Below are 12,716 nucleotides of genomic sequence, written 5' to 3'. Positions count from 1 at the left end.
AGCCCCCACTGCCGGCAGAGCACCCGGGGTAGCCCCCACTGCCGGCAGAGCACCCGGGGTAGCCCCCACTGATGGCGGAGCACCCGATGTAGCCCCCACTGATGGCGGAGCACCCGGGGTAGCCCCCACTGCCGGCAGAGCACCCGGGGTAGCCCCCACTGCCGGCAGAGCACCCGGGGTAGCCCCCACTGCCGGCAGAGCACCCGGGGTAGCCCCCACTGATGGCGGAGCACCCGATGTAGCCCCCACTGATGGCGGAGCACCCGGGGTAGCCCCCACTGATGGCGGAGCACCCGATGTAGCCCCCACTGATGGCGGAGCACCCGATGTAGCCCCCACTGATGGCGGAGCACCCGATGTAGCCCCCACTGATGGCGGAGCACCCGGGTAGCCCCCACTGATGGCGGAGCACCCCGGCCCCCACTGATGGCGGAGCACCCCGGCCCCCACTGATGGCGGAGCACCCGATGTAGCCCCCACTGATGGCGGAGCACCCGATGTAGCCCCCACTGATGGCGGAGCACCCGGGGTAGCCCCCACTGCCGGCAGAGAACCCGGGGTAGCCCCCACTGATGGCGGAGCACCCGATGTAGCCCCCACTGATGGCGGAGCACCCGGGGTAGCCCCCACTGCCGGCAGAGCACCCGGGGTAGCCCCCACTGCCGGCAGAGCACCCGGGGTAGCCCCCACTGATGGCGGAGCACCTGGTGTAGCCCATCTCCTCAGTGTAACGCTCTACATGTAGTGGCCCTGTGATCAGTCAATGGCTCTGCACAGGACAGATCGGGGCTCGGCTGCGCCTCTGATTTTCTGCAGGTTGTTGGGGTTTTTTTTGTAGAAATAAAATAGCAGACACTGGTCACTATATTCACATGGGCCGGTTCTTGCCGAGTGCAGCTTTAATAAACGTCACCTCTGCTTATACACACCCCAAAGCAATTCCTAGTGGGGTCCCACGGTGCGTATTTGGTGCTTGTGAACTATGTCTAGTGGATGCGTTTTCTGTAGCCACGGGCCGTAACCACGCGGACTCCACAGCTTGGCCTATGGTGCCGGTGGCTGGAGCGGATCTGCTCCCATTAGGTGCAGATTTTTCTTCAGAGAATCCACATCTGGCAGAAAACGCACGTTTTTCCCAGCGGATTGGATGCGGATTCTATTGCGTTTTGGCTGTGCGGATTTGTTGTAAAGTTTGTCCCTTGTGATTCTGGAGAGAGAGAGAGATTCCAGAATGGAAACCGCAGCTGCAGATCCGCAAAAACAATTGACATGCGGAAAATAAACCGCAGGCAATCTGTGCGGAATGTTCCGCAGCATGTGCACAGCGGATTTGGTTTTCCATAGGCTTACATGGTACTGTACACTGCATGGAAACCGCGGCGGCTCCGCAGGGCCAAATCCACAACCTGTGCACACACCCTGAGGGCTCAGAGACTCTCGCGTGAAAACCCGGCACTGCCACCGCACTCGGACCGCAGCGTGCGGCTACATGTACTTCTATGCAGCTGAGTGCTCCGGTCCCAGTGCCGGGTTTTCATGCGAGAGACTCCTACAAGAATCCTGCGAGTCTCTCACAAGTATGAGCCCTAAGGCTGTGTGCACACGATGCAGATTTGCAGCGGTTCCGCAGCGGATTTTACCGCGCAGAAACGTTGCATTTCTGCATTGTGATGTACGGTAGCCTTAAAATCAATGTAAAAAAAAAAAAAAACCGCTGTGCAGACACTGCAGATTTTTCCGCGCAGTTTTCCCGCGGTACAAAATCCGCAGCATGTTACTTCTTTTGTGCGGTTTTCCATCTCCCCTGTCACCAAATCCGCAGGGGGAAAACCGCGATGGAAAACCGCACAAAAATGGAAGAAATCCGCAGGAAAAATGCAGGTCATTTGACCTGCGGATTTCTTCCATTCTGCACGGAAAAATCCGCAGGGCTCAAACCTCCGTCTGCACTCAGCCTAAGTCCGGAGTGACATCGCTGCTCTGGCTTTTTAGTTGCGCTTCCACATTATGTGTATAAAACCGGCAAGAATAAGTGCAGGCACTGTGCACAGATACTAAAGAGCACCAAGTACGCAATGAATGGACCCCGCAACAAAGGGGACTCAAGACAAGAACCGCAGCACTAACGCAGTGTGTCCCCGATCACCCAGGTGTCATTCGTTCTGGGCCACACACGCCATCTGCACAGGCTCTGACGATCGCCACTGATCGCTCCGTTATGTGGCAGACACAAGAGATAACGATCCGCTGGGATCCGGCACCGGAGGGCGCGCACATGGCGGCGCACAGCTCGTGCCGAGAATACAGGCTCCGCTCAGACAGCAACTCTGTGACTCCGCAGCGGCCGGAGCGCTGATACACCCTTTATGTGCCAGCCATTGCTCGTACTGTGCGGCCTGACCTCTCCCAGACCAGTGTGGGGCAGAGCCCGGACCTGGGAAGCCGCTGCTCACTCTCCATCAGCCGCTGGGACGTGTGTTCCCCTCTCTCACGGATAGTGCCCGGGGGACACATGGCAGCGCCGGGCGGGGGAACAGCTGCTGCCATACAATGAGCGCATTACGGGCGCGATGATGCACTGGAGCCAAACTATGCGCGGACTTGCTCCAGCAGGTCTAGTGTTCAGGACACGGAGCGCTGCCAGAAAGGCGACATGTCACCCGTACGTGCCAGGCTCTGACTACACCGTGGAATTGGCCGGCACGGTACACTGTGCGCTGCGCGGGGACGCTCATCACTGCGACGCCAAACGTAGCGCTCACACACGGCCGCCGCGAGCTAATGAACTCCAGAGCTAGGGGGCTGTCTGTGCTCTCCTGCGCCCCAGACGAAGGACGGCGGCATCTGGAAGTCATCACATGTCTGCGCCCCATCAAAGTGACGCACACACATAGGACCAGCGTCCGCCTGAGATCACAGCTCATACAGGCACACAAGTACGATCAGCGTCCGCAGGAGGTCACAGCTTATCCCTGAGGCACACAAGTACGATCAGCGTCCGCAGGAGATCACAGCTTATCCCTGAGGCACACAAGTACGATCAGCGTCCGCAGGAGATCACAGCTCATACAGGCACACAAGTACGATCAGCGTCCGCAGGAGATCACAGCTTATCCCTGAGGCACACAAGTACGATCAGCGTCCGCAGGAGGTCACAGCTTATCCCTGAGGCACACAAGTACGATCAGCGTCCGCAGGAGGTCACAGCTTATCCCTGAGGCACACAAGTACGATCAGCATCCGCAGGAGATCACAGCTTATCCCTGAGGCACACAAGTACGATCAGTGTCCGCAGGAGATCACAGCTCATACAGGCACACAAGTACGATCAGCGTCCGCAGGAGGTCACAGCTTATCCCTGAGGCACACAAGTACGATCAGCGTCCGCAGGAGGTCACAGCTTATCCCTGAGGCACACAAGTACGATCAGCGTCCGCAGGAGGTCACAGCTTATCCCTGAGGCACACAAGTACGATCAGCGTCCGCAGGAGATCACAGCTTATCCCTGAGGCACACAAGTACGATCAGTGTCCGCAGGAGATCACAGCTCATACAGGCACACAAGTACGATCAGCGTCCGCAGGAGGTCACAGCTTATCCCTGAGGCACACAAGTACGATCAGCGTCCGCAGGAGATCACAGCTTATCCCTGAGGCACACAAGTACGATCAGCGTCCGCAGGAGATCACAGCTCATACAGGCACACAAGTACGATCAGCGTCCGCAGGAGGTCACAGCTTATCCCTGAGGCACACAAGTACGATCAGCGTCCGCAGGAGATCACATCTTATCCCTGAGGCACACAAGTACGATCAGCGTCCGCAGGAGATCACAGCTTATCCCTGAGGCACACAAGTACGATCAGCGTCCGCAGGAGATCACAGCTTATACAAGCACACAAGTACGATCAGCGTCCGCAGGAGATCACAGCTTATCCCTGAGGCACACAAGTACGATCAGTGTCCGCAGGAGATCACAGCTCATACAGGCACACAAGTACGATTAGCGTCCGCAGGAGATCACAGCTCATACAGGCACACAAGTACGATCAGCGTCCGCAGGAGATCACAGCTTATCCCTGAGGCACACAAGTACGATCAGTGTCCGCAGGAGATCACAGCTCATACAGGCACACAAGTACGATTAGCGTCCGCAGGAGATCACAGCTCATACAGGCACACAAGTACGATCAGCGTCCGCAGGAGATCACAGCTTATCCCTGAGGCACACAAGTACGATCAGCGTCCCCAGGAGATCACAGCTTATCCCTGAGGCACACAAGTACGATCAGTGTCCCCAGGAGATCACAGCTTATCCCTGAGGCACACAAGTACGATCAGCGTCCGCAGGAGATCACAGCTCATACCAGCATGAAGCATCCCTGAATCTGAATTATTATGGTGAGTGTTGGGCAATTTCTCTGCTTCTATGGATTCAGAGGTCACATCTGGGGCTCTGTGTCGGGCAGAAACGCCTCAATAATTCACATGTAGCGGATTGTTCATACTGAGAAGTTCAGATTTTGAGCAAAAACATGTGAGAGACGCCAAATCCTCCTCAAAGTCACAAATGCAGCAGAGACTCCGTGTGAACAGACCCTTATCTGCGCAACAGGTGTTTATACTTGGATTAATGTAGGTTTTTTGTGGATTTCAGTGCAGTATTGATTCCAAAATCCATGTGAAAAGCCTGTGTGTGAACACAGCCCAATGATGTCTGCACATCCTTCCTATACAGCTCACTGGTGCTGGGATCTCCTGGAGGAGTAGAAGCAGCGCCACGTCCGTTCTCGAGGCGTTTCTGCTTGAAAACAACATTCTAAGATTGACTGGGGAGAAAACTGAAGAAGAAAGACCCCAATACCAAACCCGACACAAAGGCCTCGGTCACACGTCTGTGAGTGATCACATAGCAAAGAAATACATCACAGCTTCCCCTGCACATTGGCGCTAAGTGTCCGCTCCTACATCCGTGTGGCCTCCGCTTGTTACATGAGAAATGTAATACACAGTTTGCCATCTTTATAACCGGATGAGCCAGGTGGTCACCAATGCCAGCTAGTACCACCCTCCAACCACTTCTAATGGGGATCCATAACAAGGGTCACAGACTGCCACCATGAGCGGCGCAGTCAGTGTGCCGCCGATGGCATAAGGCCTCATTCACACGGGAGTTCTGTGCCAAGGTCTCTCCAGGCGGTGCCCAGATGTAACGGCACCGGTGACACTCCGGGGCTGCTCCCGCGTGTGGCGCAGAGACCGGCTGTCCGTCTGGGAGCTATCGCTCCAATGCAAGTGGACGGTCCTGAGAGAAGCCGCGGATGCCGTCTCTCTGAAGCCTGTCCGTCTCTGTCTAGTCTGTGTCCCTTCTGTTTGCAGTCACTGTCCGGTCTCTGTGCCATCTCCGTGCCGTCTGCCGGGAGACGCCATAGTGGGCAGGTCTCGGAAGGACGCGCACGCGGAGCCTTTCTGGTAATAAACTGACCAAACTGTGAGGAACCTGATAAACCCACGGAGGAGACTCGGACAGTTTTCTTGCGCATGAGAACAACCGCTGAGGTGTGACTGGAACTTATTGTAATCTGTGGCCCAGCACAAGATGGGACATGTCGCCAATACACCCCACAAGCATACACCGTGGGATTCTAGCCATGAAAATCAGGCACAAAACACGCGTGTAAATACAAAGGGCCCGGCCGTGTATGCGGGGTCTCCGGTCAGGTCCCGTGTATGCGGGGTCTCAGGGCCCGGCCGTGTATGCGGGGTCTCCGGGCAGGTCCCGTGTATGCGGGGTCTCAGGGCCCGGCCGTGTATGCGGGGTCTCCGGTCAGGGCCGGCCGTGTATGCGGGGTCTCCGGGCAGGTCCCGTGTATGCGGGGTCTCAGGGCCCGGCCGTGTATGCGGGGTCTCCGGGCCCGGCCGTGTATGCGGGGTCTCCGGGCAGGTCCCGTGTATGCGGGGTCTCCGGTCAGGTCCCGTGTATGCGGGGTCTCCGGGCAGGTCCCGTGTATGCGGGGTCTCCGGGCAGGTCCCGTGTATGCGGGGTCTCCGGGCAGGTCCCGTGTATGCGGGGTCTCCGGGCAGGTCCCGTGTATGCGGGGTCTCCGGGCAGGTCCCGTGTATGCGGGGTCTCCGGGCAGGTCCCGTGTATGCGGGGTCTCCGGGCAGGTCCCGTGTATGCGGGGTCTCAGGGCCCGGCCGTGTATGCGGGGTCTCCGGGCCCGGCCGTGTATGCGGGGTCTCCGGTCAGGTCCCGTGTATAATCGCCACCCGGTACATGGCCGCAATACTTCAACTGCTGCGACCTGAATAACAGGAAATGTCGGCGGCCTGTCACGCAGAGGAAATAACCGGGACAAAGGTTCCCGGCAGACGGAGCACGGGCTCGCTGGGGGTGATGCCGGTGTCCGGCCGAGCGAGCCGTGAAGTCCCGGAGCAGCCTGGTGATCGGTAACTCCACGGGACACGCGCCGCTGCATCCCCGCAGGTCACGTCCCGTGTCGTCTCCGCGGCGGGATGGCAGGGCGCCCTCAGGCAGCAGTGCGGGTTGTGAGGGCCACAGCGGGGAGCAGCAGAGTCTGCCAGGCGCAATGTCCGCCGTCTGTGCCGTGATTCTCACAGGCGCGGAGACCGGGCAGAACGGGAGATAGAGCGGCTGCTGGCCGGTAATGATCCCGGGGCATACTGTCTGCTCAGGCCGGCCCTCGGTGAGAGGCTCGCACCGCTCGGGAGCAGCTGACAGGAGCTCCGCGGCGCTCCACACATAACGAGCGCCGTATAAAGAAGGTCACAGCGGCCATAAAACGGGGCAATTAGTGTTTTACAGCCGCCGCGGCTCCGCGCGCAGCAGCGCTAATTACAGGACGGAGACTGGCGCCCGACCGGAGACACCGACGTCTCATTAACAAACAAGACCCCGGAGACGTGTGCGGACCCCGGGACCCGAGGTCAAAAGTGCAACCAACAACGCCGGAAAACCGGCCGATTCCGCGCCGCCATCCATCACTCATTAACCCGATCAGCCCCGGCCGTGCCCCGGGAGCTGCGTGACGGCAGAACGGAGTCCTCAGGTGATCGCCGCAGCGCGACACTTCACTCCTAATCCCCGACACATCCTGCTCCCGGGATTATACCGGCAGCTTCCCCGGGGCAGACGCTTAACCCCTCGCTGCCCGGAGCAGCCTGCCATTACTCCTTGTTAATAATTCAGCTCGGCGGAGGCTCCGCTGTCTCCGAGATTAATGATGCCGTGCTGCAATCAGCGGCGCCGCGGGAGCCTCCGCCGGAGACCGGGGTCACACATTAGCGGAGGAGGCGCCCGGTGTCCTCACTCATCACCGGAGCTGTCAGTGCTGCGACCCCGAGACAAAGCCAGCTCTCGGCTACCATGACCGGGCGCCAGCGGCAGACACATCGCGCAGCACTCCATACACCGGACGGTCAGCATTGCCCCTCACATCATCTCACAGGATGCGACACCCGGGACCTTCCCCGACATCCAGAATTACCCGTCCCCCTCCCGATCTCACAGCGTGGCGATCAATGACACGCAGCAACCTGCACAGAATGCATCGTGAGTCACGATCAATACGACCAGATCGCTGCGATAGATCAGTGGTGAGCACCCAGAAAGGGAAACTTCCCACAGACACCAGTGAGCGCCGCACGGATCACAGCGCGATGTGCCAGCGATCCCCAGCAGGCAGCGATCGGCGGCAGACAATGGGGTCTACCTCCCGGGCTTACACCGCCGCCCCGCGACCCCCGGTGCCTACCTGCGGTGCCGTCCTCGCAGCGCAGCCTCAGGCAGCAGAGGTCCGTGTCCGGCACTGATCCTCCTTGTAAATCCCGGGGAGAATAAGGCAGTCCATCCGCAGCATCCTGCCACATAAGGGCACGTCCCGGAGCAGATCCGCCGGCAGAGCCCGGTCTCCGCGCTGCTCTCCAGACGCGCAGCGGACGCACTAAAGTTTATTATTGTTATTTGCAGGCTGGTGCGCACAGCGGAGCCGGGAGTGATCCGTCCCTCCCCGGGAGGAGGAGGAGGCGCTGCTGCTGCCTGGCTGGGTGGGGGTGGGTTAGCGAGGTCAATCTCCGAAGCCCCCAGGAAAGAAGAAAGATGAGCGGTGGGAGGCGGCAGCAGGAGCCGCGCCAGCCCCTCCCCCCTGCTTCCTCCCCCGGTGTCAGCTGGGGGAGCGGCGGCGGCTGTGGTGCTGGCGGAGGGGAAGCCCGGGGCAGGAGCCGCACCGAGGGCGCTAACAATGCTCCACACGTGCGCCCACAGTGTGACAGCGCCGGGCAGCCGGCCGTGTGCGCCGCTCTACGTGATGTCCCGCTGACACTCCCCAGACAGGCGGCAATTACCTCCACCCATCCCCCGCTCTTCCTGCCTGTCTCCCCATCATGTCCTCATTACGGCGCGGAGGGCTGCGCTAATGCTTTCCATCCTCGCTGGAAGCGCTGCCTGTGGAGCCTCTGCGCGGCGGCCGGGACAGGTGCCCCCGGCAGAGCTAGCGGTCAGGAGCGGAGACGGGGGCCTATCACCTGTCTCCGTGTCCCCCCGCACAGCGGCCGTATGTGACCCCGAGATACCGGGGCTGACCCCTCCGATGAGAGCAGGCCATACAGGTCACATATGATCTCTTGTCACGCTGCCTCCACCAGTCCCACGCAGGACACGTCACGGTGCACATATCGGGGCGATCGTTTACAGCTCGAATTTTCACGTGGCGGAATTGTTCCACGCAGCGCCGTGTGGCACTGCTTCTCGTGCCTGTGCTCGTGGATCCGCTGGGGCCTCGTGTCTGCGTCACTTGGGAAACTCGTGGGTGGTATGGCCTCCGTTCTGCACGGCACCGCTGCAGCCAGTCATTGTGGCGCTGCTTCTGTCCGATCAGATCTGTGGGGGCGGAAGCACGACCACCCATAGCTAAGGACTCCAGCTCTGGTGCTAGAGATGCACCATCACCGGGGGCACGCGCTCTCACATGGGCACTGCCAGGGTATGAAATTATTTCTGGCTGCCAGGACCGCTGCCAATATTGAGCCTGAAGGGGCCAAAGGCTTGTAACTACCGCAGGGGTCACACATGGAAGGCTGCCCTGCCATTCATCTGTGTGCTCTCAGATGCCATCCGATTGCGGCCCATTGACTTTCATTGCCGGTTTTGCTCGGAGGGTCACGTCTCCGCTGTTTTCCGGACGCATGTGATTGGCTCCATTAACTATTACAGGTAGGGATGTCATGTGAAAACCAGCTGGCCCTCAGAGAGATCGCCCATCGGCACCAGTGCAGCACACGGCAGGTAACAGGCTGCTCTGGACGAGCCCTAAAAGACCCGACTGTCCTCGGGCTCTGTTCAGATCCGCCGGTTTCCCCCAGATGCAGCCCCCATCACTGATAATGGAGCCTAGCTGCGTTTTCACAGGAATATTAATAATTGCAGGAATATTGACTGCGATGGCTGGAGATACGGCTCCTCAGCCTTACGAGCGATGAGACTCATCTCCGGGCTGCTGGCCTTCCTGCCAAACGTGAGCCCTCCACAGGCCATACACTGTGCCCCCGATCCGCGGAGATCGCTACAGCGCAATTTGCATTCGCACAATCCTTGAACTTCCTCGCTGCTCCGAGACTCGAGAATGTGAACGCGGAGAATACCGTATATACCCGAATACAAGCGCTCCCCGAGAGACGAGGCAGAAGAAAGGAAACCTGCGCTCGCTGCGCACTCCCAGGCTGCAATATCCTGGTGTGCAGAGAAGCACTGCCTACTGAGGAGCCCGGCACCGAGCCCAGTACTGAGCCCAGCAACCGACACTGAGCCCAGTACGGAGCCTGGCAACCGGCACTGAGCCCAGTACTGAGCCCGGCACCGACACTGAGCCCAGTACTGAGCCCGGCATCGACACTGAGCCCAGTACTGAGCCCGGCATCGACACTGAGCCCAGTACTGAGCCCGGCATCGACACTGAGCCCAGTACTGAGCCCGGCACCGACACTGAGCCCAGTACTGAGCCCTGTACCGACACTGAGCCCAGTACTGAGCCTGGCACCAACACTGAGCCCGACACTGAGCCCAGTACTGAGCCTGGCACCAGTACTGAGCCCGGCACCGACACTGAGCCCGACACTGGCACTGAGCCCAGTACTGAGCCCGGCATCGACACTGAGGCCAGTACTGAGCCCGGCATCGACACTGAGCCCAGTACTGAGCCCGGCACCGACACTGAGCCCAGTACTGAGCCCGGCACCGACACTGAGCCCAGTACTGAGCCCGGCACCGACACTGAGCCCAGTACTGAGCCCGGCACCGACACTGAGCCCAGTACTGAGCCCTGCACCGACACTGAGCCCAGTACTGTGCCTGGCACCAACACTGAGCCCGACACTGAGCCCAGTACTGAGCCCGGCACCGACACTGAGCCCAGTACTGAGCCTGGCACCAGTACTGAGCCCGGCACCGACACTGAGCCCGACACTGGCACTGAGCCCAGTACTGAGCCCGGCATCGACACTGAGCCCAGTACTGAGCCCGGCACCGACACTGAGCCCGGCATCGACACTGAGCCCAGTACTGAGCCCTGCACCGACACTGAGCCCAGTACTGAGCCCGGCACCGACACTGAGCCCAGTACTGAGCCTGGCACCAACACTGAGCCCGACACCGGCACTGAGCCCAGTACTGAGCCCGGCACCGACACTGAGCCCGACACTGGCACTGAGCCCAGTACTGAGCCCGGCACCGACACTGAGCCCGACACTGGCACTGAGCCCAGTACTGAGCCCGGCACCGACACTGAGCCTAGTACTGAGCCGGGCACAGCTCCACATGGTCATTACTGGTGTAAGATTATTAGCACATGATCTGAGCCGTGCAGACAGCTCGCCCTGCGATGAGCCATGTACCCCGCAAGAGCAGTGTCAGTGTGCAGCCGGTACAGCCCGGTGCCCGCTCCCTGTATGACATTGTACTTGGGAAGGTTGTGTGAAGGATCGCGGTAATAGGACCAGCATCGGAGGCTATAGGAGCTGTCACCCAGCTTTCCCACGGAGAGGAGCGGACACTTGTCAGTGATCATTCCGTTCCGTCTCTCTACACCTGCTACGTTCTGCTGGATCTTCATCAATCGCCCGATCACTTCCATGGATCGTTGTGTATCTTTCCTGGAGCTCAGTGATTGGCAGGCGCAGTCCGGAATGTGCCTTCTATTGTACGGACTGGACAGTCCGTGAGCAATCCGTCACCAGACAGCGGATGGGAATTATTATCCTAAGGCCGGGGTCACACTGCGTTATGGCAGTCCATTAACGCTGCCATAGACCCCTATTATGTGGCGCATCGCAACGTATGCCGTAAAGCGGCACGCGTTCGCGACGTGCCGTCATTCACTGACGGAGCCTCGTACGCGGGCTACAGCGTCTGAGGCTCTGTCACCGCCAGCGCTGATGAAGCATCAGCGCAAGAGGTATAGCATAACGCATATCTCGTTATGCTATAGCGTTAACGCAGCCCGTCAATGCTATGCGTTGAACAGGCTGTGTTAACGCTATGTGAACCTGGCCTAAGGCTACTTTCACACATCAGGTTTTTTCCAACAGGCAGGATCCATCTATTTGTTAAAAAACTGGATCCGGCGTAAATTTTGAAGAACTGAAGAAACGGATCCGTTTTCCTGCCAGATCCGTCTAGCAGGTTTATATGTTTCCTGGGGGCTGGCCAATTGGATCTGAGCATGCGCAGACTTAAAAAAACGGATCCGGTGGCCGGATACATCTTTTTCCGGATCCAGCGCATTCCCTCGCCCACAGGCTTCCATTATAGCAAAAAAGCGAAAGCGCTGTCCTGTTTTTCACCGCAGACAAAAAACGTTACTAGAGACATTTTTTCCAGAAGCCAGAGTGAAACATTTAGCTGGATCCGGCGAAAATCGGAAGAAACGGAAGCACATGCGGCACGATCCAGCGCTTATACAATTCAATAAGAGAAAACTGGATCCAGCAGCAGCTTTCGCCGGATTCGGTTTTTTAACAAATAGCCGACTCTTGCCTGTCAGAAAAAACCTGATGTGTGAAAGCAGCCTAATACCCCGACTATTACACGGCAGATTATACCGAGATGAGGCAGCCCTGATAATCCCTGCTGTACCGTAATCCCTGCTGTACCATAATACACAGCAGCCCTGATAATCCCTGCTGAACCGTAATACACTGCAGCCCTGATAATCCCTGCTGTAGCGTAATACACTGCAGCCCCTGATAATCAGTGCTGAACCGTAATACACTGCAGCCCTGATAATCCCTGCTGTACCGTAATACACGGCAGCCCCTGATAATCCCCGCTGTACCGTAATACACTGCAGCCCTGATAATCCCCGCTGTACCGTAATACACTGCAGCCCTGATAATCCCCGCTGTACCGTAATACTATCGTAATACACTGCAGCCCTGATAATCCCCGCTGTACCGTAATACACTGCAGCCCTGATAATCCCCGCTGTACCGTAATACACTGCAGCCCCTGATAATCCTTGCTGTACCGTAATACACAGCAGCCCTGATAATCCCTGCTATACCGTAATACACTGCAGCCCTGATAATCCCTGCTGTACCGTAATACACTGCAGCCCCTGAAAATCCCTGCTGTACCGTAATACACGGCAGCCCTGATAATCCCTGCTGTACCGTAATACACGGCAGCCCTGATAATCCCTGCTG

The 12,716-nt window shown here is 58.5% G+C and overlaps 1 protein-coding gene across 3 annotated transcripts in view; it reads right to left on the bottom strand.

Moving 5' to 3' along the window:
• The window catches only part of BCOR (BCL6 corepressor), a 173,474-nt gene that overhangs the window by 40,496 nt on the left and 120,262 nt on the right, over window positions 1-12,716 (bottom strand). Inside the window, exon 1 of one of the 3 annotated variants that reach the window (XM_073566009.1) lies at window positions 7,775-8,419. The exons of 1 other annotated variant lie outside the window; for it this stretch is intronic. The gene's annotated coding sequence lies outside the window, so the exon portion shown is untranslated. Of the gene's footprint in view, window positions 1-7,774; window positions 8,420-12,716 lie in introns of those variants that run through there. One more of the 3 variants, XM_073566006.1, reaches the window with a different exon arrangement.

The sequence above is a fragment of the Dendrobates tinctorius genome, unplaced genomic scaffold, assembly GCF_039654945.1.
Source record: "Dendrobates tinctorius isolate UK_male_01 unplaced genomic scaffold, ASM3965494v1 ptg000016l, whole genome shotgun sequence".
In the NCBI taxonomy this organism is placed as follows: Eukaryota; Metazoa; Chordata; class Amphibia; order Anura; family Dendrobatidae; genus Dendrobates; species Dendrobates tinctorius.
Note: the sequence above shows the minus strand (reverse complement) of the source record. Positions and strands in the feature narration are given on the sequence as shown.